Raw genomic sequence first — 26289 nt, 5'->3', positions numbered from 1 at the left:
ATAGACACTCCTTGTATGTCAGACTATTATTATCGAGTAGTATGGATCAAACTCGAAGTGTGATCAGTGAAAAGATCCATCCATAGAAAAAAATGTGATAATGATTATAAGTATAATGAATATGAGAGTGAATGATACTTTTGAACTTAAAATATCAGACAAAGATAATAACTAATAAAATATAATAATGTTAATACATAATTTTGGGAATGTGCCCATATATCTCAAGATTCATTTTTAGAAGTGTTGAATACTTTGTATAAGTTAGTTTTGACTCCAAGTATTAGTCTACGACGTAGAAATAATCTCCTCAAAGAATATATATATATATATATATATATATATTATATAAGAAATTCCAATATATATTGTTATACATATTCACTATATCCTTTAAACGTGATTCTTTTTATTAGGATAGTAGTAAAAAAATAAATGATAATAATAATATTATTGTGAATAATAAAACAAATAAAATAAAACGACAAAAAAGCTGTTAGTAATAAAAAATAATTACATATTAACACTAAATTACATTCACAATAAATAATAATATTTATTTTTATTAGTTTTAAAAATCATATAATAGTAGTTTTTATTTTAGTATTTAGTTATTTTATTTCAACCAAATAATCCTCTTATCTATTTCTCTTCTTTTGTTTTGTTTTTTTTTCACTCCATTTTTTTCTATAAAACATGATATTTCGATTTTTTTTCTATTTTATTTATTTTCTCTCTCTAAATGGATTATTAAAATGATCTGGTGTTCGCAAAGTTGAATTGATTATTTACATTTTAAATGCACCAATCGAATTAAATGATATTATTGAACTCTTTCATTATTTGGTCACAATACTCATCTGAATTCAGAAAAAATAAATAGTAAGCAAGAAGACTCTACATGTCCTTTCTCGTTCTCAAATCTTATTTTCTCCATTAATTCTACTGTTAGACGATTTATGCCCAGAAATCATTGGCTAAGTACATTTCTATTACTTCCTCAAAGACTAAAACATAGAGTAAAATATTGATACACTACTCCAAAGCTTCAACTGTTAACAATATAGAGTAACAGCAGAAATCATTTTATTTTCTTATTATTGCGTATTTCAAATTGAACATCATAGGACATTTCCTTCTAACTAGGACAATCGTATACACAAACACATTTATAATTTTGAGGATATTCAACGCAATATCCAATTCCGTGATATTGATCCTGACAATCCCCATTACAACTGTACATGCATGCATATGGATTCAATATTCTCGTACATTTTTTTCCTGGCATTGCTCCACTTGTTCTTGAAATAGCTATCAAAATGTAAAAGGAAGAGAAAGAAAAGACAATTTCTCATTAAAAATCACATACAGGTTAAGTTTCAGATATAAAAAATATCGAATCAAGTAGAAGGTTTTGTTCTGATTTCATATGCTGGCAAGTCAAATGATATAATAACAGAAATATGTGTCTTTAAAACTCATACAAATTTACTCAGTTGCGTTTATCTGAAACTATATAATAACATAGAAAGTAAAATTAAATAAATACTTTATAAACTTTTTCTCAGTGTAATCTTCTAATACAGTACAAGTGGTAATGTCTTTAAAGAACTCAAGGAAGTGTAATGTTTTCTAAGTAATTAAAGGAGATACGTAGAAATAGAAATAATTAAAGGAGATACGTAGAAATAGAAATAAAGAGAATGCTCAAGTAATAACAGTAAAACTTCATATATGATTAGGGTAATAAAAAAATGGTTATATAGAATTTGGATGATAATAAAAGAAATATATAGAAAAATTGTTATATATACCTGAAATGATTAGGGTAAGAGTGAAAATCAAAGTGAAAGAAATCTTAGCCATCACCGAAACAAAACAGCAATATGAATAAGGATAAATTGTTGTTGATATTCTGATTGAATATGAGGCGAAGGGTTTATATAAACAAAATAGTTGGTGTTAAATCATTTAATATTATAAGAATACTTCCCTTATTAATTTTTTTGTAAACTGTTATTTAAAGAAGTTATAATATACTTAGAGCAGTTAATTGATCCTATTTCCTTTTTAATATAGAAAAACACTGAAGAGTGTACAGTAGTAATATTTATCATCGCGAAAACATTAATCACAATTTTCAAATATTCCAAATAATTTTATTTTATATTTTTTACATTAATATATTTAGAGCAACTAAGCATATAGCTCTTTTTCTCTTCGTGTTCACATCGTGGAATCTTGAATTCACTCAAGTGCTTGGTTGTCTTTCATTTAATAGAATTTTGTGGCTAATGAAGGAAAATCATTATGATCCTCTAATTTAGAATCTCTTTATTTCGAAAAATATTTATTTTAAATAGACAAAACGTACTTACACCGTTACCATTCATTTTTAACCATATAATGAGGTCATTTTAAATTGACAATTCTTTTCATATTTCGATGAAAAGTTATTTTTTTTATTACGAATTTACGCTCAAATCAATTACTCCTTTTATCTCAATCCAAATAATGCATTTAATGACAAAAACTAGGTTATTTTAAGAAATTTGTATCAAAAAATGGTTTATTTTTCTAAATATTCCAAAGCCCTTGAGAAGAGAAAGTGCAATTTATGGTACTTTAATTGTTACGAAAACTTTTTATGTTTAGTAGGAAACCATGTGATCATTCCTCCGCATGCACGTCTCTCTCTCTTTATTTATCTATATATTTAATTATTTTAAATTTTAAATATCTTATCAGGGAATAATTTTAAAATTGTGGGTTGTGTGTAATATATTCTTATATATCATTCAAAAATTTAATACAAGTGCTATTAGATTTTTCTTTTATTAATATGGGTTAAGTTTTTTTATATATATAGAAATAAATAAAGATGTAACAGTTAAGTAAAAATAATTGACTACGAATTCTATTTAACTAAAAAAGTTTTGTGAAGATCTTAATTTCTGCTCCTCTTTATAATAACGTGCAAATGTTAATGGCTATAAATATAATTAATGACAAAATTCCTTATAAGGTAATTTTAAATGGACAATTACTCTCATATTTCAACAAAATATAAAAATAATTAATGACAGAAATTTTACTATTAACAAAAATGGTTTAATTAGTAAAAATGAAATATTGCCAAAAAACTTTTAGTGGTAAAAATAATATAAAATGATAATTGTTAATAATATATTTAATTGTATAAATTATTTCAGGAGGAAAAAAATTAAAATTATTTTTTTGAATGAAATAATTAAAACAATATATTTTTTTAGGATTATTATTATTATTACTTTTATTATTATTATTATCATTATTATTATTGTTGTTATTATTGTTATTATTATTGTTATTGTTATTATTGTTATTGTAATTGTTATTATTATTATTGTTTCATTGTTGTTAGTTGTTATTATTATTATTATTATTATTGTTGTTATTTATTACTGTTATTGTTATTATTATTGTTATTGTTATTATTATTATAATTGTTATTATTATTATAATTGTTGTTGTTATTGCTATTAATATTTTTATTGTTATTATTATTATGTTGTTATTGTTATTATTATTTTTATTAATATTCTTATTGGCATCACGTAGTGAAATGTATAACAATATATATTGGAATTTCTTATATAATATATATATATATATATATATATATATATATATATATATATGTGTGTGTGTGTGTATATATTCTTTGAGGATTGAAGCTCACGGTGCCAGGAACGTTCCTACGGTTCTGAAACGTGATCGGAGAAGAAGAGGATGAGTTACAGTAAGGAGAAGGTGAAGGTTTCTAGAGAGAAGTTGGAGAAAACGAAAGGTTGGGTTCTGAGGAAGAAGATGAATGGTGCAGGTGAGAGAGAATTTTCAAAAATTCTAGTTATGTCAACTCACGTTCGGTCGACGAACGTCTCCCAAGTTGACACCTGCACACCGAACTCTGAAATGGGAAGCTTCTCCCGCGACAGGTTGCGTGTGTGCATGCAGTGTTTGGTACGTTTTTAATGTTTCAGAGAAATGATGGGCGCGGATTTTCCGTGTACGACAGAGAGGGAGGGGATCAGATTAGGTAGTGGGTTTTACTGGCTGAGTAATGATGTGGCGTGCATTAATGGTGAGGATGTCAGAAAATTATCTTTGCTAAAATCAAGGGTCTTACACAACCCACAATTTAAAAATTATAATTCCGTGATAGGATATTTAAAATTTAAAATAATTAAATATGTAGATAAAGAAAGAGAGACCGAGAGACAGAGAAAGAGAGGTGCATGCGGAGGAAAAGATCACATGGTTTTCTAAAGTTTTCGTAACAATTAAAGTACCATAAATTGCGCTTCCTCTTCTCAGTTTAAGGGCTTTGGAATATTTAGAAAAGAATATACCATTTTTTGAAACAAATTTATTAAAATAACCTATTTTTTGGCATTAATTAATTATTTGGATTGAGATAAAAGGAGTAATTGATTTGAGCATAAATTCGTAATAAAAAAATTAATTTTTGATTGAAATATGAAAAGAATCGTCAATTTAAAATCACCCTATTATATGGTTAAAAATGAATGGTAACGGTGTAAGTACGTTTTATCTACTTAAAAAAATGTTTTTCTAATAAAAGAGATTCTAAATTAGAGGATAGACAATCTTTACAGTTTCGATACATGTGTACAAAAATTAATGAGGCAACGTATTCCTATAAATGATTTCATACCAATTATTTTGTTTATATATAAACCCTTCGCCTCATATTTAATCATAATATCAACAACAAACCTAAATTTATCGTTATTGGTGTTGCTCTTCTCTTTCGGTGATGGCTAAGATTTCTTTCTTTTTGATCTTCACTTTAACCCTGATCATTACAGGTATATATATAACAAATTTTTTGTATATTTTTTTATTATTATCCAAGTTCTATAGTGCCATTCATATATCCTCTTTTAGCAGCCGTTATACGTCGTACAAATGCACTAAACTAACGGTTCTATCAACATAGTTTTATTAAGGCCTGTAATGATATCTATGTTATGTCTCTGTATCTGTGTGAAGAACATAATTGTAATATTCCTTACACTTATTTTTCTTTCATTTCCTTTTACATTTTCATAGCTATTTCAAGAACAAGTGGAGCAATGTCAGAAAAACCGTGTATGCTAGTATTGAATCCAAATTACTGCAACCTCAGTACGTGTCGTAAGGATTGCGAGGAACAATATCACGGAACTGGGTATTGCGTTGACAAATATCCTCACAAATGTGTTTGTGTATACGTTTGCTCTCGTTAAAAGGACATGTCCTAATGTTTAATTTGGAATACGAAAGAAGAATATTAAATGATTTCTAATGTTACTTTATACTATTAACAGTTGAAGCTTTGGTGTAGTATGTCTATATTTTATTCTTCCACGAAGATATAGAAAAGTACTTAGCCAATGATTTCTAAGCATACAACGTCCAACAGTAGAATTAATGGCGAAAATAAGTGTTCACAACGAGAAAGGACATCCATAGTCTTCTTTCTTCCTACCTTTTTTCCTGAATTCAGATCAGTATTAAGACATAATAATAAAAGAGTTTAACAAAAATAGATTTGATTTAACTGGTACATTCGATCCATAATCAAATCAAATTTGAGAACACCATCATTTTAATAATCCATTTAGTACAGGGAAAATAAATAAAATAGAGAAACTAGTCGAAATATGAGATGTTTGAATTGAAAAAATAAATGAACTGAAAAAAAATAAAAGAAGGGAAATAGATAAGAAGATTATATGGTTGAAATAAAATAAATAAATACTAAAATAAATATTAATATTTATGATTTTTCAATTAATAAAAATAAATATTATTATTTTTTGCAAATGTAATTTACTATTAACATTTAATTATTTTTTATTACTAACACTATTTTGTCATTTTATTTTATATTTTTCATTATTCACAAATATTCATATTATTATCATTTATTTTGTACTACTATCTTAATTAAGAGAAACGCGTTTAAAGGATACAGTGCACATCAGCTGAAACATGGAATAATCTTCAACTAAACAAACTCGCCAACCAGAGGCTACCACATCATCATCTTCTCCATTCCCAAACCAGAAATTGTAATCATCCAACCACCATCAGTAACAACGCCGTCAGCCGCCGTTAACAAGCGTCGCAAGTGATTTTCCATCCCTGCACCTTCGATTTTCGTCCACCACAACTTGGCCACCAAGAGCCACCACATTTCATCATGCCACCACAATCTCACCCCCTGTTCGAACCCAATCCTCATGCGTCATCTTGCACGACATTCACCATCGCAACCACTGCGAGTACTTCCGGTTCGTTCCTTCTCCTCGCAACCTACAAAATCAGACTCCCAAAATAGTAGAACCCATGCACAGATCAAGCAACCACCGCGAACTTGTTCATCTTCGTCGAATAACCACCATTTCTCCACCCCACCTCCAGAAACTAGAAACCACGAAGTCATAGAAATGCCACCAGCCCAAAGCCCCAAAATTGCGAAACCAATTCGCTTAAACCACAAACTTCCGTGAATCGCAATTCCTTGCAGAAAAACCCCAGTTCGAAACCCTAAACCAAAATTGTGATACACTAGAACACAAGGGCAGACCATCTTCGTCCATGAGGCCGGTAACACCTCTAACGGAGTGTCATGAGTTAATTAATAAAATTAAAAATTTAGCCAATATTTTTCTTCATTTATATTTCGTCAGGTAAACGAAAACCTGAAATGTTCAAACGTCTTAAAATAAATTTAAAACATAATAAAATTCCCGGAGCAAATAATTCTCATTTATCTCGTTGCGTTATTCGAGTCCTATCTAATCTACAATATCATCTACTTTCGTTCTGCTTAATCTACAACATCATCTACTTCCATAATCTACAACATCATCTACTTCCATACATGTACGATCATTGCAAGTGAGACCACCATCAGAAAACAAAGGGTGAGTAACTAGAAATATAACATAGCATATAATTCAAAATATAAAATAATTGTTATAATCAATGAGAAGCATTGAAGTATTGAAGAAAATTTTATGATGATGAACTTGAAGCTTTGAAGGATTAATTACAAACTAGGTTAAAGCATTTTTGATGTAGATACATTTTAGTTGGCTTAGCTCTCAATTGTAAACCAAAAGAAGTCTTATAGTTTGTTGTTTAATATAGTTACCTTGTGGTAATAATCGATTATCTTAGGATTATCGATTATCACCGAAAAGTATAATTGATCAAGGTTCACAAATAATCGTTTACTACTTGGGATAAATGATTATCACCGAAATGAAACCCTTTATAACGGCCTAAAATAATCAATTATCATTAAAAGTTGCGATTTGTCTTTTCAGCTTCTGACCTAGGTTGAACCTTGGGCTATATATAGTGTTCTTCACCATTCTTAAAAGGTTACTTAAATCATTACAGAGCATAGAGAATAGTTTGCGGAAACTCTAAGTGTTTAAGAAAGCTTGAGGTTTGGAGCTTGAAGAAGGAGAAGCTTTACTTAGTGTGTCTAAATAGCAAGTGGTTCTCTACCTAACATAATCAAGTTGTTCATTCCCTCGTGTGTAGAAGGAAGGTGTTCTATTTTCTCTTATTAGATAAGAGAGGTTTTTCTAATCCATCTTGTATTTATTCCATATTGCATTTTGAACTACACTAATTAATAACTGAACGTAAAATATTTTGATTCGAACCAGTATAAAAATTATTTGTGTGAATCTTCTCATCTTATTCTATTTTATTTATTTCCATCGAAAAATTTAAAAAACAATCGTTTTTTTAATTAGAACCAATTCACCTTTCTCCACCTAGTTTTGCCTGAACATGCTCTTAAACATTTCACTACGTGATGCCGATTTAACCAATAACAACAACAATATTAATAAAAATAATAATAACAATAACAACATAATAATAATAACAATAAAAATATTAATAGCAATAACAACAACAATTATAATAATAATAACAATAACAATAATAATAACAATAACAGTAATAAATAACAACAACAATAATAATAATAATAAAAATGGTATATTCTTTTCTAAATATTCCAAAGCCCTTAAACTGAGAAGAGGAAGCGCAATTTATGGTACTTTAATTGTTACGAAAACTTTAGAAAACCATGTGATCTTTTCCTCCGCATGCACCTCTCTTTCTCTGTCTCTCGGTCTCTCTTTCTTTATCTACATATTTAATTATTTTAAATTTTAAATATCCTATCACGGAATTATAATTTTTAAATTGTGGGTTGTGTGTAAGGATAGCAAAAAATAAGCGTTCACAGATATCCGTGGATGAAATCCACATATGGTTAATATCCCAGGTATTTACTATCCGCAATCTATGGGTAGCGGATATTTTAATACCTACAGATATTTACTATCTGCAACCTATGGGTAGCGGATATTTTAATATCTGCAGATATTTACTATCTGCAACGTACGGGTAGCGGATATTTTAATACCCGCTTATAAACGGGTCGAGTGCGAGTATTATACTATTCGTACCTGCGGATACCCGCTACCTGCAAAAAATAAAAATAAAAGTTTAATTTATATTTTATTAAGTTAAATTTAATTAAAATTAACATTAATTTATATTTTACAAAATTAAATTAAATTAAATTAAAATTAAAATTAAATTTATATTTAATTTAATTTATATTATATTTTATATATTTTTTGTAATTTTATTCAAATTATTTTAATAATTTATTAAAATATATTTTTTTAAATATTTGCGGGTATTCACAGATATCCACGGATATCCGCGGGTTCTAAAATACCCGCAGATATTTTTTAAGTGGATATCCGTGCGGATAGCGGGTGAATTTTTTTTTGTCGGATTGCGGGTAAGCACTATCTGTGTCCGACCCGACCCGTTGCCATCCCTAGTTGTGTGTAATATATTCTTATTTATCATTCAAAAATTTAATACAAGTGCTATGAAAATTTTCTTTTATTAATATGGGTTACCTTTTTTTTTTACATATATAAATAAATAAAGATAAAACAATTAAGTAAAAATAATTGACTACCGAATTCTATTTAACTAAAATAGTTTTGTGAAGATCTTAATTTCTGCTCCTCTTTATAATAACGTACAAATGTTAATGACTATAAAAATAATTAGTGACAAAATTGCTTATAGGGTGATTTTAAATGGACAATTATTTTCATATTTCAGTAAAATATATTTTTTTTATTACGAATTGATCCTCAAATCTATTACTCCTTTTGATCTCAATCCAAATAATGCATTTAATGACAAAATTATATTATTTTAATAAATTTGTTTCAAAAACTGGTAGATTCTTTTTTAAATATTCAAAGCTCTTAGGCTGTGCTCGTATTAAAGAATGAATTTGATAGACAATAAGCGGATGAGTTTGAAATTTAAGAGTAAGATTCATTTTGTCAAAGAATTTAGAGATGAAATTAAAAGTAAGTTTGTAAAATTAATCTATGATTTAACCAATGTGACCAAATGATTTTAGTGGTAAAGTAATATAAAATAATCATTGTTAATAATATATTTAATTGTAAAAATTATTACAAAGAAGAAAAAAATCAAAATTATTTTTTGAATGAAATAATTAAAACAATATATTTTTTAGGATTATTATTATTATTATTGTTATATCATTATTATTATTATTATTATTATTATTATTATTATTGTTATTGTTATTGTAATTGTAGTTGTCATTGTTAATATTGTTCTTGTTGTTGTTATTATTATTATTGTTATTGTTACTGCTGTTGTCATTATAGTTGTTGTTATTGTTATTATTATTCTTATTCGTGTTATTATTGTTGTTACTGTTTTTATTATTGTTGTTATTATTCTTACTTCACACAAGTTATTTTTATATTGGTTCGAATTAAAAAATTCTACATTCAGTTGTTAATCTCTCTAAAAAGAATAACTAACATTTCACTAAAATGTAGTTCAAAATACAATATGAAATGAATACAAAATGAATTAGAAAAAACACTTCTCTTAATCGATAAGAGATGACAAAACATATTCCCTGGACATGCAAGAGAATGAACAACTTGATTATGCTTGGTAGAGAACCATTTCGAACTCAAACACAACTAGTAAGGCTTCTCCTTCCTTAAGCACCCAACCTCAAGCTTTCTTTAACACTTAGAGTTTCCTCAAACTATTCTCTATCCTCTATAATGGTTTAAGTAACCTTTTAAGAATTTGGACGAACACTATATATAGCCCAAGGTAGGAGCTAGGTTAGAAGCAGAAAAGACAGCTCGGAACTTCCAGGATAATCGATTATCTAAAGTGATAATCGATTATTTTAGGTCGTTATAAAGGATTTCATTTCGGTGATAATCAATTATCCCAAGTAGTAAATGATTATCTACGAACCTTGGTCAATTATACTTTTCGATGATAATCGATTAGCCTTCGAGGTAATCGATTATTGCCATAAGATAGTTATGTTAAACATCAAACTACAAGACCTGTTTTGGTTTACAAATAAGAGCTAAGCCTACTACAAAGTGTCTACAACAAAAATTCTTTAACATAGTTTGTAATTAATCCTTCAAAGCTTCAAGTTCATCATCATCAAAATCTCTTCAAAGCTTCAATGCTTCTCGTTGGTAATAGTTATTTTATATTTTCAATTGTATGCTATGTTATATTCCTAGTTACTCACCCTTTCTTGTTGTGTTCGTGGTTCCACATGCAATGATCGTACTTGTATGGAAGTAGATGGTGTTGCGAATTAGGCAGGGTTGGAGTAACATGACAAGAGAAATAAGAATTATTTGCTGCTGAGATTTTATTATGTTTTAAAGTTATTTTCTATTTTGAATAATGAATTTCAATAGTTGTAAGGTTTGAACTTTATGTTATAAGATGTTTGAACATTTGAGGTTTTTTTTGTTTTCGGATGTTATATAAATGAAAATAAAATTGGCAAAATTTTTGGATTTTATTAATTAACTCGTGGCACTCTGTTAGAGGTGTTACATGCCTCATGGAAGAAGATGGTCTGCCCTTGTGTTCGGGTGCATCGCGGTTTTGATTTAGGGTTTCGAATTAGGGTTTTTTCTGTAAGGAATTGCGATTCACGAAAGTTTGTGGTTTAAGCGAATTAGTGTCGTAATTTTGGGGCTTTGGGCTAGTGGCATTTCTATGACTACGTGGTTTCTAGTTTCTGCAAGTGTTGTGGAGCACTGGTGGTTGTTGATGAATGAACAAGTTTGCGGTGGTTGCTTTATCTGTGCGTGGGTTCTACTATTTTGGAATTCTGATTTTGTAGGTTGCAAGGAGAAGGAACAAACTTGAAATGCTCGCAGTGGTTGCGAATGTGATTGTTGTGGAAGATGAAGCGTGAGGATTGGGTTGGAATAGTGGGTGAGATTATGTGGCACGATGAAATGCGGTGGCTCTTGGTGGCCAAGTTGCGGTGGAAAACGATGAAAGGTGTAGGGATGGAAAATAATCAGTGACGGTGGTTGACGGCAGCTGACGACGTTGTTACTAATGGTTATTTGATGATTAGGGTTTCTGGTTTGGGAATGAAGAAGATGATGATGTGGTAGCCTCTAGTTGACAAGTTTGTTTATTCAATGATTCTTCCAAATGTCAGCATCTCATTGGCTTGATTCATAAGTTCGGGATTATGCTATGTTTCGACATCTGAGTGAGTTTGATTTTATAAGTGGTAGGAAGGGTGTGGAATAGGGAAATCATGGACTGTATCAGTAAAGACTAATTTTGTGGTCCAATCCTGAAAAATGTGAGTATAAATGAAAACTAGGGTTACATTTAACTTCTTATATATTTCTTTCCAGAATAAACTAATTTTAGCCTTATTTTCTTGTAACTCGAACCATTTAATTTCATGCTTTGAATGATTTAATTTTTAACTTCAGTTGCATCAACAAACATTAGGATATTCAAAAATAATTTATGCAACTAAAAATCACTTTTTAATTCCTAAACTTAATAAGTTCAATTGTCACACATTTTATTTAAATAAATCATTTAAACACAAAAATTCAATCAAAATTTTTAAATTAAACCTAAAATGCGGACATAAGTATGCATTCATCACTTGGTTAAATGACTTTCATCACCCGTGTAATGTGTTAAACGTCAGATGTTATAGAAGGATGGTCTGTCTCTTGTACACAACTTGATAATTGGACAATCAATATGGAGCTTGGAAACCCCGACAATCAATATGGAGCTTGGTAATAGGACAATTAGCTCTACATGAAGCATGAGAACTCGTCAAACAAAAAGGGAGCTCATTATGTTGGTCATGGGAGCTCAGTTGGAACAAGGGAGCACGTTGGTATGGAAACTCAAATAGAACATGAGAGCTCGGCTGGAAGTATAAGAGTTCAATTGGAAGCAAGAGACCCAGATGGAAGCAAGGGAGCCAAACTAAAAGTAGGGAAGCCTGATTAGAAGTAGGAGAGCTCGATTAGAAGTAGGGGAACTCCATTGGAAGCACAGAAGCCCAATTGAAAGTAGGGAAGCCCAACGAGAAGTAAGGGAGCCCGAGTGGAAGTAGGGGAACCTAGTTGGAAGTAGGCGAGTACGATTGGAAGTAGGAGAGCTCGGATAAGAGCATAAGGACTCGACTGATAGCATAACTAGCTTGACATGCAGCTTGGTCCACAAATATAAGATCCAAAGAATGTGCAAGAAAAACCCATACAATTCTAGATTATTTTTATATTAGAAATAAGGAAACTAAAATTGGGCCTAACCATGGACCCATCATGTAAGCCCTTAAAATGATTGTCATCACAACAAGTCCAATAGTCAAAGTCTAGTGAAATAATCAAAGTTGGTCAAACAAGAGGGACTAAAATGAAAATACTGCTATATTAGGATTTCTCTGCAAATTTCAACTACGTGATTGCAGGGATGGAAAATCATCTGTGACGGTGGTTGACGACAGCTGACGACATTGTTACTAATGGTTATTTGATGATTATAGTTTCTGGTTTAGGAATGAAGAAGATGATGATGTGGTACCCTCTGGTTGACCAATTTGTTTATTCAAGGATTGTTCCAAATGTCAACATCTCATTGGCTTGATTCATAAGTTGGGGATTATGCTATGTTTCGACATCTGAGTGAGTTTGATTTTATAAGTGGTAGGAAGGGTGTAAAATAGGGAAATCATGGGCTGTAGCAGTAAAGACTAATTTTGTGGTCCAATGCTGAAAAATGTGAGTATAAATGAAAACTAGGGTTGCATTTAACTTCTTGTATATTTCTTTCCACAATAAACTAATTTTAGCCTTATTTTGTAACCCAGACCATTTAATTTCATGCTTTGAATGAATCAATTTTTAACTTCATTGCATCAACAAACATTAGGATATTCAAAAATAATTTATGCAACTAAAAATCACTTTTTGATTCCTAAACTTAATAAGTTCAATTGTCACATATCTTATTTAAATAAATCATTTAAACACAAAAATTCAATCAAAATTTTTAAATTAAACCTAAAATGCAGACATAAGTGTGCATTCATCATTTGGCTAAATGATTTCCATCACCCGCCTATTTACATATTGTGATTCATTGAACAATGGACAAGTGACACCTCACACGTTATATCCTTTTACCCATGTGCGTAATGTGCTAAACGTCAGATGTTATAAAAGGATGGTCGGTCTCTTGTACACAACTCGGTAGCTGGACAATCAATATGGAGCTTGGAAACCCCGACAATCAATATAGAGCTTGGTAGCAAGACAATTAGCTCTACATGAAGCATGAGAACTCGTCACACAAAAAGGGAGCTCATTATGTTGGTCATGGGAGCTCGGATGGAACAAGGGAGCACGTTGGCATGGGAGCTCAAATAGAACATGAGAGCTCGGTTGGAAGTAGAGGAGCTCAATTGGAAGAAAGAGACCCAAATGGAAGCAAGGGAGCCAAACTAGAAGTAGGGGAGCTCGATTAGAAGTAGGGGATCTCAATTGGAAGCAGGGAAGCCCAATTGAAAGTAGGGGAGCCCAACGAGAAGTAAGGGAGCCCGATTGGAAGTAGGGGAACCTAGTTGGAAGTAGGGGAGTACGATTGGAAGTAGGAGAGCTCGGATAAGAGCATAAGGACTCAGCTGATAACATAACTAGCCTGACATGCAACTTGGTCCACAAATATAAAACCCAAAGAATGTGCAAGAAAAACCTATACAATTTTAGATTATTTTTATATTAGAAATAAGGAAACTAAAATTGGGCCTAACCATGGACCCATCATGTAAGCCCTTAAAATGATTGTCATCACAACATGTCCAATAGTCAAAGTCTAGTGAAATAATCAAAGTTGGTCAAACAAGAGGGACTAAAATGAAAATACTGATATATTATGGTTTCTCTTCAAATTTCAACTATGTGATTGCAACGGCTGAATTGGAAAATTGGACAAAATTCAATTGTTGATAATTCCAAAGGCTTAATTATATTATAAATTATCAACATAAAATATTTGTCAAATATTTAAAATCGATCAAATCTATTAATTATTTTGGAGATATTACATTATCATAAAATAGCTTTTAGCAACAAAAAGTCGAAACACAAGCCCAAATCAAGTTTTATATAAAGAAACCAATGTGAATCATGAAAGGAAACTCTTATCCACTCTAATTTTGTACAACTGTCATCCACCATGTCTACCACTTTATTTCCACTTTTTTCTCATCCATTCATTTTATCCATGGAAGGATAAACTTCTTGAGTTGATTTTGTTGTAATTTCATTATGGATTATGAGGTTAGATTAAAATAATTTCTTTGTTCTTTTTATTATTGTTTGGTTTTCATTTATCTATGTCTTTTATCTCTGAATCATATAAAAATTAGTGGTCTTTAAATCATAGCGAACTAGTGAGGTTTTTAATCTATATGCATATTGATCATATCTCATGGCTTTTAATTTTAGTTAAGAATGTACTTTGACTAAAGTTATAAGCTTTCATGAGTTTTTACCAATATTTTAGAATGCACTTTGATTAAAGATCAAAATTTTAATAATAGTTAATCTAAGATTGTAGTTTAATTAATTACTCTTTTACTTGGTAAGGAGACAAAAGAATATACATGATTAGACATAGTAGAATTTATTAAGAATGTACTTTGATTGAATTTAGTATATATAATCTAAAAAGTTTTTCTTTTAATTTAGAGTTTACTTTGATTGATAGTGAGAACATCAACAGTTAATTAAGAAATAATGTTAATTAATTTGAAATCAAAATGATAATAAATTGAACAATAACATGTAGATATTAATTTATTATTTTATTTATTGTTATCAAACTCACATTTATATTTTTGTATAAAATTCTTATTTATTAATTTCATTAGGTTATATTTTTACTTTTACATTTTATTATTTAGATTATGGTTTATTAACCCTTCATGCACGATTTTATAAGAATCAATTGTTCAGAATCAATTTCGTATTAATTGAGATACGACTCAGAGTTAACTTAATCTTATCTAATTTGTTAACAACTGACTTGAAAATATTGATGTTTTCTTAGTCAAGTAATGTTAATTTGATAACATCAACAAAAGCTCATGAGTTTTATATGTAAACTTTGTTTTGTAAACAACCATTCCTATTGATAGCCTTGCTTAAAAACTCTTAGATGTGGAATTACCATTTAAAATGGTTTTTGCCATTTATTGCAAAGCCTTATTTTTGCTTTCCAAAACATCATAATGTTATTGGGTTCTTTGAGTGAAAAATTATGATTAATTCCAAAGCTTTTAAACACTTGACAAAGATTTCTAGTTTGAAATTTCTCGCCAAGATCATTTCTAACAAAAACAATTGTTAAGGTCTTTTGTCATTTTTGAACATGTTTTATGAATTTACTAAAGACCTTGCAAGACTCATCCTTATGTCTTAAGAATTTCACACATGTCCATCTGGTGTGGTAATAATTATGAATGTAATGAATATGAAAGTAGTACAAAATAAATGATAATAATATTAGTATTTGTGAATAATGAAAAAAATAAAACAAAATGACAAAATATTGTTAGTAATAAAAAAATAATTAAATGTTAACAATAAATTACATTTGCAAAAACTAATAATATTTATTTTTATTAATTTAAAAAATCATAAATATTAATATTTATTTTAGTATTTATTTATTTAATTTCAACCAAATAATCTTAATATCTATTTCTCTTCTTTTATTTTTTTTTTCAATTCAAACATCTCATATTTCGACTACTTTTTCTATTTTATTTATTTTCTCTGTACTAAGTGGATTATTAAAATGATGGTGTTCTCAAATTTGAATTGATTATGTATCGAATGTACCAGTTAAATAAAATCACATTTTGTTAAACTCTTTTATTATTATGTCTTAATACTGATCTGAACTCAGGAAAAAAAGGTAGGAAGTAGAAATCATTTTATTTTCTTCTTCTTTCGTATTCCAAATTAAACATTACGACATGTCCTTCTAACGAGGGCAATCGTATACACAAACACATTTGTGAGGAGATATGTCAACGCAATACCCAGTTCCGTGATATTGTCTCACACAATCGCTATGACACGAACTGCGGTTGCACTCATTTGGATCCAATACTAGCATACACTGATTTTCTGGCATTGCTCCACTTGTTCTTGAAATAGCTATGAAAATGTAAAAGGAAATGAAAGAAAAATAAGTGTAAGGAATATTACGAATATGTTCTTCACACAGATAAAGAGACATAGAGAACCATTATTTTTTACTGCATTTGTACGACCTGCTAAACGGATATATGAAGAGCACTAGATTGTTTTACAACACCACTAGAACTTGGATAATAATAAAAAAATATACAAAAAAATGTTATATATATACCTGTAATGAGTAGGGTAAAAGTGAAAATCAAAGTGAAAGAAATCTTAGCCATCACCGAAACAGAACAGCAACACGAATAACGATAAATTTAGGTTTGTTGTTGATATTATGATTGAATATGAGGCGAAGGGTTTATATAAACAAAATAATTGGTACGAAATCGTTTATAAGAATACGTTCCCTCATTCATTTTTGTACAGATGTATTGAAACTGTAAACTGTTGACACTATATTTAAAGAATTTATTCTATATTTAGAGGGGTTAATTGTACCCTAATTCCTTTTAAATATTGAAAAATTCTGAAGAGTGTATAGTAGTAATATTTTATTTCTAACATAAACTTCCAAATAAGTTTATTTTATATTTTTTACATTAATATAGTTAGAGCAACTGAGCATATAACTCTTTTTCTCGTTGTGTTCACATCGTGGAATCTTTAATGAAGGAAAAACATTGTGGATCCTCTAATTTAGAATCTCATTATTTCGAAAAATACTTTTTTTTGAATAGATAAAACGTACTTACACCGTTACCATGCATTTTTAACCATATAAGGTGATTTTAAATTGACAATGCTCTTCATATTTCAATCAAATATTAATTTTAACCATATGCTCAAATCACTTACTCCTTTTATCTCAATCCAAATAATGCATTTAATGACAAAAATTATGTTATTTTAATAAATTTGTTTAGAAAATGGTGTATTCTTTTCTAAATATTCCAAAGCCTTTAAACTGAGAAGAGAAAGTGCAATTTATGGTACTTTAATTGTTACGAAAACTTTTATGTTTAGTAGAAAACCACGTGATATTTCCTCCGCATGCACGTCTCTCTCTCTATTTATCTACATATTTAATTATTTTAAATTTTAAATATCCTATCAGGGAATTATATCATTTAAATTGTGCGTTGTGTGTAATATATTCTAATTTATTATTCAAAAATGTAGTACATGTGATATGAGATTTTTCTTTTATTAATATGGGTTAGTTTTCTTTTTTACATATATAAATAAATAAAGATAAAACAGTTAAGTAAAAATAATTGACTACGAATTTTATTTAACTAAAATAGTTTTCTGAAGATCTTAACTTCTGCTCCTCTTTATAATAACTTACAAATGCTAATGACTATAAAAATAATTAATGACAAAATTGCTTATGTGATTTTTAATGGACAATTATTTTCATATTTCAATAAAATTTTAATTTTTTTACGAATTTACCCTCAAATCTATTACTCCTTTTATCTCAATCCAACTAATGCATTTAATGACAAAATTAGATTATTTTAATAAATTTGTTTCAAAAAGTGGTATATTCTTTTTGAAATATTCCAAAGCCCTTAAACTGAGAAGAGGAAGTGCAATTCATTATACTTTAATTAATTGTTACGAAAATTTGATCTTTTCTCCGCATGCGCGTCTCTCTCTCTCATGCACGTCTCTCTCTATACATATAAAATGTTTGTTAAATTGTTGTGTTTCATACATATTTTTTATATTAACCAATTTACCTATATATTTTAATGTGTAAAAATAAGAAAAATAAAATTGGTTTTATCTACATATTTAATTATTTAAAATTTTAAATGTCAAGAAATTATAATTTTTAAATTCTGGGTTTGTGTAATATATTATTATTTATCATTCAAAAACTTAATACAAAGGCTATGAGAATTTTCTTTTATTAATATTTGTTCGTTTGTTTTTGTACATATATAAATTAATAATGATAAAACACTTAACTAAAAGGTTTAATAATTTTTTATGTCCCTTGTAGATTTATATCAAATTGATCATTCAGTTAAATTTTAACTCAATTAGGTCCCTATTTGTGCGAAATAAATCAATTGAACCCTTACCGTTAATTTAAATAGACGTTATTATGTTTTGAGTCACGTGGCATGCTGGGATAACAAATATTAACCACTTGACAGTGAATTGGTGGCATTACTTCGAATTTAATTATTTTAATTTTTGAAAACGTAAAACTTAATTAGGGAACCAACACCCGTTCCAGGATTTGAACTATATAAAAAAGTAAAACTTATACATATAATCTATATAAACATTCCAAACCAAGCAAGAATGATGAAATCACATAAAACATGGATTAACTTTGAAACAAGAGCATTCAACGCCAGTCTTGGCATCCAATGCCAAAGCTCTTGCAAACACTTTAGCCTAGCAAGCCTAAACCGCTCACCCAACAAATTACAAAGAAAAAGTTCCAGACCTGCAAGGGAAGAAATGACACTTAGCACTTAAAAGAATCGCCATCACCACACTAGAAACTAGAAACTTCAAATGTTGCTTTGATTGCACTCAAAACCTATCCAAATTACCAAATGGCTATTCTTGACACCGTGATTGAATAAAAAACAAGTTTAAACATCATATTGAATATCAATTTGCTTAATTGGCCAACGACTTAATCCATCAGATCAAACCAATAATATTAACAAAAGTTCAAACATCAGTTCATCATGTCAAATGATAAAAAATTCAACAATACAAATAGCTAACCAAGTCTTAAATTGCATAAACTCAGTCCGCCAACATTAAAGTCATTCACAAGCCATCACCACAGAATTTCACATGTTATACCACCAATTGTACATTAAAACAAGCACACATTCAACATAATTCACACCAGCAACTTTTAGAGAGAAGTCAAAGAACTTTAGAAAAGAGATTTCTAGAGAGATTGTATGTTTTATAAAAACAAAATTCGATCATAACGAAATAATTCTTATTAAAACCATTTAATATTAAAATAATTGAGTATCACTATTTTTAAACCACTATCACTTCCAAAATCCATTTTCTAAGTCTTTACATGCATTAATATTGTTTCCTTCTATAATAATTCATTTATATAATAATAATAGTCATTATACGATTTTAAATAAAATAATAATAACAGTAGTCATGATACGATTTTAAATAAAATTGTAAAAGACTAATTAATATATTTTTTTCACGTAAAAGTGTGTTAGATGAGATTTAATTTGTAGGGTAAATTTTGTTCTGGCTGGTAAACGGTTTGCCTAAACAAATACAAAAATTTTTACCTTTACACTCACCGTTTCCTCTTCCTTTTTTCACTTGTCTCTTTAACTCCTTGTTAGTTCACCTTCTCCTACAAACCATGAGCATCGTGTCATGTACACAAAGGATCTCTTCTAGTTGCTTCATGCTTATGTCCCTCATCATATTATATAATTCTTTGTTAAGATAAGATTGTCTATAAGACAAGATCGTCTAACACCTTCATATTTTGAAGCTTAACAAACAAAGATAAACGAAATGAATATTAGACAAAGTATTATCTTTGCGAAAATAATATCGTTGAATGAAACACATCTTGTGAAAAAAACATTATAGCATCTTAATAAACAAAAGAAAAGTTTAAGTAAATATGTTAGGACCAAAGATCTTATTTTCAGTAAACACACTACTCCTAGATGACTTATTATGAAATGATTACTGCATGATATTTTAGTAAACGCACTATTAAATGATATTTTAGTGAACGCACTATTAAATGATATTTTAGTGAACGCACTATTAAATGATATTTTAGTAAACGCACTATTATGATAGTAGATGCACCATTAAATGATATTTTTGCAAACACATCAATACGCTACATGATATATTTGCTAAATGCACTTCTACTGTATCTTTGAAAATAATGCAATGATGATACATGATGTTTTTGGCAAACGTTCTAAACTACAAAAACAATATGTTGAGTAACACTTTCTTAAACGTGCTTTCGTACTAAACAAAGATCATTAAGCGATGCGTTGTTAGTAATTTAATAGCCTAAACAACACCTTTATACTAAACAACATTTTCATACAACGATGAAACCTTTATGAATCAGTACTTGATATCTTTTCAAAAATGTTCAAATGAGTTACATATATAGAAAAATTGACAAAGTTGTTTTGAACATGCAATGCAAAACATTACATGCACAATGTTTCAAACAAGAAAAGTAATAAAAAAATGACATATCTGTCAACATAAATTTTTACTCTACTCTGTGCAGAAGCATATCATGAACAAGTCAAAAGTGGACGTTAGAAACAAAGAAGACATTAATGGAATGTTCTCTCCATAAAATTCGTGTTGAAGAGTTCGTACAACATACTTTGGTTAAAGTACTGCAAAAAGCATGCTTGCTTTGACACGTTAACTTCAACCTATGATTGTCACCTACGAAAAGGCTACGAAGTTCTGAAGTTTGAAGATACTCATTATCTAACGGATCCCTTCCTATGAAGTCTATAAATAGAAGATCTCTTGGAAAGAAGATAAGATGGATAAGCACACAAACAACGAAAAGATCGACTAACATAAAGTGAAACTCATATTCGTGCAAGAATAGAAACTCTAAGAATATACTCTCAAGCTTCATAGAGTCATAAGCTTACACCTATAAGAAGAGAGAAAATCCTACAAGATCTTTTAGATTGAGTTGTATTGTAAACACATCTTGTTTGTGAGAGTTAAACAATATGATTGATTATACATTTTGAAGAGAATTCAAACACTTGGTGGCTAACTTAGTTGAGTTAAACGCCTACTAGACAATTTTCTAGGGGAACCGGGAGTGGGTAAACTCAACTACTCATTGTAAGAAGTGTTATCTGGATTGACTAAGTAACGATGAGTGGTGACAATACGATTGGAAGTAGGGGAGCTCAGATAAGAGCATAAGAACTCGATTGATAGCATAACTAGCCTAACATTTGGTACACAAATACACGACCCAAAGAATGTGCAAGAAAAATCTATACATTCTATATAACTGAAGAACGAAGAAACACAATGCGCGTAAGGTTAATTGTGAAAATATAAAAGCAATATTTCTTCGGTTATATCTTAACTGAGGTAATCAAACCATATTGCCCCTGTTAACAGATAAAAGCATGAACTATACGCCCCTGTTAACAGATAAAAGCTCAGATAAAAGCAATAACGTTATTCACCTGACCCAATGCCTAAACATGAACTATACGCCCCGGGTGCACAAAAAACCGAAGCATAAAAGTTTTGTTCAAACTTACAAAGGCCCTACTGCCTCGGGTCCAAGGGCAACCGATGTCGTAGATGTTTTTCATATGATTTAGCGGGAAAATGCGAAACATTATACATCGGTTCTTATATTAACTGAGGTAATATACACTTTATGCCTCGGCTCCTCTTGAGCCGAGGCCTATAAGATCGCTAAAATTGCAAAAATGTCATCGCGTTTTCATTTGCTTTGGTTTTCGTAAAATCGATGCCTATAGAACGCGTTAGAAAGCAGTTTTTTTTACTAGTGTAAGCTTTCATGAGTTTTTTTCAATATTTTAGAATGCACTTTGATTAAAGGTAAAAATTTTAACAATAGTTAACCTAAGATTGTATTTTAGACATAGTATAATTTATTAAGAATGTAAGAATTTACTATATATAATCTAAAAAGTTTTTCTTTTTAATTCAGAGTCTATTTGATTAATTTAAGATCAAAATAATAATAAATTGAATAATAATATGTAAATATTAATTTATTATTTCATTTAGTTATCAATCTCACATCTACATTTTTGTATAACATTTTTGTATATTAATTTCATTAGGTTATATTTTTACTTTTATATTTTATTATTTAGATTATGTTTTATTAACCCTTCATGCAGGATTTTATAAGAATCAGTTGAGAATAATTTCGTATTTACTTAAAATTAACTTAATTTTATTTAATTTGTTAACTACTAACTTATGGAAATATTGATGTTTCCTTAGTCAAGTAATGTTAATTTAATAACTTCAACGAAAACTAATGAGTTTTATGTAAACTTTGTTTTGTAAACAAGTCCTATTATATAGCTTTTGCTTAAAAGCGCTTACATGTGGAATTACTGGTTCTTGTCATTTCCTTTCCACAACACCATTACCTTGTTTTCCAAAGCTATTAAATACTTAGCAAAGATTTTCAGTTTGAAATTTCTCACCAAGATCATTTCTAACAAAAACAATTGTTAAGGTCTTTTGTCATTTTGAACATGTTTTATGATTTTACAAAAGACCTTGCCAGACTCATCCTTATGTCTCAAGAATTTCACACATGTCCATCCGGTGTAGTCATTTTCAATGACCCAACCATACCTCTTGCTAAGACTCGGTGCTAGACTTCCAACTTATATAAACATTATAAACCTCAAATGTCAAAGATTAAACATATAAAACCATTTTTTCAAAATATATAATTTGATATGCAAAACATGTTGATTAAGCATTTAAGTTGTATGTATCAATTAAACACATGTCCCTTGTTTCTTATCTAACTAAAGTAAGACTTTATTGTTTAGTAGTATATATGAATGTTTTTTTATCATCAAAATTCTTTCACTTAAGGGATTCATCCACTTCAACATCCTTGAATATCAGGTTGCTAATGTAGAGTAATTTGAATCGAGCTCCACTTGTGATTAGAGGAAAGATCGACCCATAGAAGACTTTTTGATACTTATATCAATAAGAGAGTAAGAATATGTAATAATAATTATGAATGTAAATGAATATGAAAGTAAAAGTGATACTTCCCAAGTATTTTATAATACATATAAGACTATTGAAAATAAAAATATCAAAAAAGATAATAAGTAATAAAAGATAATGATGTTAACATATAATTTTGGAAAATATGTTCTCGTGATCCATTTTTAAAAGAGTTGGGACACCAAAAATTAGGCTAGACCTACAAATTTTGTAAAAGGCTATGTATATAAAATAAGAAATTCTTTTATATATATATATATATATATATATATATATATATATATTATAAGAAATTTAAATATATATTAATTGTTATATATGTGCACTGTATCCTTTAAACGTGATTCTTTTAATTAAGACAGTAGTACAAAATAAATGATAATAATATTAATGTTTGTGAATAATGAAAAACATAAAATAAAATGACAAAATACTGTTAGTAATAAAAAATAATTAAATGTTAATAATAAATTACATTTGCAAAACATAATAATATTTACTTTTATTAATTTTAAAAATAATAAATATCAATATTTATTTTAGTATTTATTTATTTTATTTCAACCATATAATTTTCTTATCTGTTTCTCTTCTTTTATTTTCTTTTTCCTTTTTCACTTCATTTGGTTTTCAATTCAAAATCTCATATTTCGACTACTTTTTCTATTTTATTTATTTTCTCTGTACTAAATGGATTATTAAAATGATGGTGTTCTCAAATTTGAATTGATTATGTATCGAATGTACCAGTTAAATCAAATCTATTTTTGTTAAACTCTTTTATTATTATGTCTTAATACTGATCTGAATTCAGGAAAAAAGGTAGGAAGAAAGAAGACTATGCATGTCCTTTCTCGTTGTCAACACTTATTTTCCCCATTAATTCTACTGTTCAACGTTGTATGCTTAGAAATCATTGGCTAAGTACTTTTCTATATCTTCGTGGAAGAATAAAATATGGACATACTACACCAAAGCTTCAACTGTTAATAGTATAAAGTAACAGTAGAAATCATTTTATTTTCTTATTCTTTGGTATTCCAAATTAAACATTAGAACATGTCCTTCTAATGAGAGCAAGAGTATGCACAAACACATTTGTGAGGATATACGTCAACGCAATATCCAGTTCCGTGATATTGTTCCTCACATTCCATACGACACGTACTGAGGTTGCAGTAATTTGGATTCAATAGTAGTATACACGGTTTTTCTGGCATTGCTCCACTTGTTCTTGAAAAAGCTATGATAATGTTAAAGGAAATGAAAGAAAAATAAGAGTAAATATGTTCTTCACAAAGATACAGAGACATAGAGATCATCACAGGCATTAATAAAACTATGCTGATAGAACCATTAGTTTACTGCATTTGTTTCACAACACGACTACAACTTGAATAATAATAATAAAATATACAAAAGTTGTTGTATATACCTGTAATGATCAGGGCATAAGTGAAAATCAAAGTGAAAGAAATCTTAGCCATCACCGAAACAGAACAGCAACACGAATAACGATAAATTTAGGTTTGTTGTTGATATTATGATTAAATATGAGGCCAAGGGTTTATATAAACAAAATAATTGGTATGAAATCATTTATAAGAATACGCTCCCTTGTTAATTTTTGTACACATGTATTGAAACTGTAAACAGTTGACACTATATTTAAAGAATTTATTCTATTAATTCCTTTTAAATATAGAAAAACTCTTATGAGTGTAATATTTATCATCGCGAAAACATTAATCACAATTTTCAAATATTCCAAATAATTTTATTTTTATACTTTTTACATTAATATATTTAGAGAACCTAAGCATGTAAGTCTTTTTCTCTTCGTGTTCACATCGTGGAATCTTGAATTCACTTCGGGGCTCAAGTGCTTGGTTGTTATTTAATTTAGTTCTTTTATTTAATACAATTTTGTGGCTTCAATGAAGGAAACACATTGTGGATCCTCTAGTTTAGAATCTTTTTAATTCGAAAAATGTATTTTTTTTAAATAAAGAAAACGTACTTACACCGTTACCATGCATTTTTAACCATATAAGGTGATTAAAATTGACAATTCTTTTCATATTTCAATCAAATATTAATTTTATTACGAATTTATGCTCAAATCAATTACTCCTTTTATCTCAATCCAAATAATGCATTTAATGACAAGAATTAGGTTATTTTAATAAATTTGTTTCAAAAAAGGGTGTATTCTTTTTTAAATATTCCAAAGCCCTTAAACTGAGAAGAGAAAGTGCAATTTATGTTACTTTAATTGTTGCGAAATTTTTTTATGTTTAGTAGAAAACCATGTGATCTTTCCTCCGCATGCACGTCTCTCTTCCTCGGTTTATCTACATATTTAATTATTTTAAATTTTAATTATCCTATCAGGGAATTATATTTTTTAAATTGTGGGTTGTGTGTAATATATTCTTAATTATTTATCATTCAAAAACTTAATACAAGTGATATGAGATTTTTCTTTTATTAATATGGGTTAGTTCTCTTTTTTACATATCAATAAATAAAGATAAAACAGTTATAAGTAAAAATAATTGATTACGAATTTTATTTAACTAAAATAATTTTGTGAAGATCTTAATTTCTTCTCCTCTTTATAATAACTTACAAATGCTAATGACTATAAAAATAATTAATGACAAAATTGCTTATGTGATTTTTAATGGACAATCATTTTCATATTTCAATAATTTTTTTTTACGAAATTACCCTCAAATCTATTATTCCTTTTATCTCAATCCAACTAATGCTTTTAATGACAAAATTAAATTATTTT

The 26289-nt window shown here is 28.7% G+C and overlaps 4 long non-coding RNA genes across 4 annotated transcripts; 1 reads left to right on the top strand and 3 right to left on the bottom strand.

Annotated features, from left to right (window-relative positions):
* Positions 1 to 1069: 1069 nt before the first annotated feature.
* On the bottom strand, positions 1070 to 1932 carry LOC148202510 (uncharacterized). Its single transcript, XR_015784639.1, has 2 exons — positions 1818 to 1932; positions 1070 to 1314 (listed from the first exon to the last, which is right to left on the bottom strand). It is a non-coding gene; the product is annotated as an uncharacterized LOC148202510 (long non-coding RNA).
* Positions 1933 to 4751: 2819 nt separating this feature from the next.
* LOC148202509 (uncharacterized) lies at positions 4752 to 5380 on the top strand. The gene is made up of 2 exons (XR_015784720.1): positions 4752 to 4874; positions 5119 to 5380. It is a non-coding gene; the product is annotated as an uncharacterized LOC148202509 (long non-coding RNA).
* An 11086-nt stretch (positions 5381 to 16466) lies between these two features.
* On the bottom strand, positions 16467 to 17063 carry LOC148202508 (uncharacterized). The gene is made up of 2 exons (XR_015784672.1): positions 16927 to 17063; positions 16467 to 16712 (listed from the first exon to the last, which is right to left on the bottom strand). It is a non-coding gene; the product is annotated as an uncharacterized LOC148202508 (long non-coding RNA).
* A 7421-nt stretch (positions 17064 to 24484) lies between these two features.
* Positions 24485 to 25447, bottom strand: LOC148202507 (uncharacterized). The gene is made up of 2 exons (XR_015784683.1): positions 24925 to 25447; positions 24485 to 24732 (listed from the first exon to the last, which is right to left on the bottom strand). It is a non-coding gene; the product is annotated as an uncharacterized LOC148202507 (long non-coding RNA).
* Positions 25448 to 26289: the final 842 nt, after the last annotated feature.

This window comes from Vigna umbellata, chromosome 3, assembly GCF_029865625.1.
Source record: "Vigna umbellata cultivar VRB3 chromosome 3, Vumbellata_1.0, whole genome shotgun sequence".
NCBI lineage: Eukaryota > Viridiplantae > Streptophyta > Magnoliopsida > Fabales > Fabaceae > Vigna > Vigna umbellata.
The sequence above is the reverse complement of the archived record's forward strand: the minus strand, read 5'-3'. Positions and strand labels throughout refer to the sequence as shown.